The sequence below is a fragment of the Galeopterus variegatus genome, unplaced genomic scaffold, assembly GCF_000696425.1.
Source record: "Galeopterus variegatus unplaced genomic scaffold, G_variegatus-3.0.2 Scaffold868, whole genome shotgun sequence".
NCBI classification, from domain to species: Eukaryota; Metazoa; Chordata; class Mammalia; order Dermoptera; family Cynocephalidae; genus Galeopterus; species Galeopterus variegatus.
Genome location: NW_007726979.1, coordinates 70,699 through 72,382, shown reverse-complemented (window position 1 = coordinate 72,382; position 1,684 = coordinate 70,699).

Sequence of the window (1,684 nt, the reverse complement as noted above, 5' to 3'; positions counted from 1 at the left end):
TCAGGTGATGTACCATAGACCCCCCCCTTCATCCCCACCAAAAAAAAAAAAAAAAAAAGATCCTCCATCCCAGGGAGCCTAAGGACCCCCACCCCCACACCTCCCTACCCTTCCAGACCACCCCATCAGGGGAGGGGGAAGGGCTTCTTAACCCCCTCTGGCTCAAACACCCTTTTTAAGCCAGAGAGAAATGTAATTTGTTCCTTTTGTCTAAAGATCTGCTAAATATTTCAGTCCTTGAGCTAAAATAACTTCCTCCCTGGACAGGAAGTGGTGTTTTATCAAGCCATTTTGAAAGAGGGATAATTCTTAGAGAATCTAAAGCTCAGTTTAAATACTAATCTTTTAAAAAAATTAACCCCCCATGGGTAAAATGGTTCCTAAATAGAAGCAAAACCTCAATTTCATAAATTAAATTCAAGTCTTGCCTTCTTTATGATGTCTAAAAATCACCTAAGGATTATGTTTAAGGGGGAATTTACCATCCCAACTGGAAGAAAGGGGTAATTTTTACAACTCAAGAGCGCCTCCCTAGTGTTCAGTTGCGCTAGAGCAAAAGTTAATAAAACGAGTTTTTATTCAAGAATCTCAATTTTTCTTTATACTTTCACATAATTCTTTAACCCATTATATATAACCTTGGAAACTTTACCCCCCCAAAAAAAACTTCTCATAACCATAATATATTTACTTCCTACAATGATTCAGGCAAAAAAAAGTTCTTCTAATTCAAGAGTATGGACCAACCATGGTCACCTTTAAATCAGAAACCCAAGAAACTACAACTCCAGACCAACAGAACACACATATCCCAAGCCTTCCCTTATATTTCACATCAAATTCTAAGTATACATCCACTTCAACAATGGTAAATTATTAACAGTAGGTCAAATCTGATGGCAAATTATCGAAGTAATGCCACTGTGAAAATTCTCCTAAATATCAAAACCATGAGATCTACAGAAACAAGTTACTAATGCCAAAAACAATTATTCAATATCCTCACCAAGCAAGCACAGGCATACAAGTAAACATAACAGCACTCCCCAAAAAATCCAATCAATATTCCTTATTCAACATTATAATCTGCCAGAAACACGTTCTTCTCTGAGAAAGAAATCCATTTCAGATCTACACTCAACAAAAGCAACAATGTAGAATCTAGGTAAATATAAAATCCATAATCAAAACTGTTTCAATTCCATACTTTCTACATAAAGTCAACTTACGTACCAAAGTCAAAATCCAAAATTCCACTTTTGAATGAATACAAAGACCAACCACCTCAAATCAATGAAAACAAATATTGCACATGTATTGATCATGGATGTGTATGCTATGATATCAGTAATCACACACACAGTATGATTAAATATTTCCAACAAAAAACTTAACTTGAACTCTTCCTTGTTCAATGTGTAACAGGAAAATATAATGAAAGAATTAATTTGGTTTACCAACATAAAGCCTACCACCTTTTTAACAGTGACTGAAACTGGAATTAGATGATTAGCAATACATGAAAACCTAGCATTTGAAATTCAGACATAAGTAATCTGTGCCATGGTGTGATTTCATTTATTCTAAATTCCCAATTGTACAGAATAAGTAAAACACAAGATATATATCCTACTTCAAATTTACATTAAATGTACTATACACATTATTGCCGCAAAATTTTAAG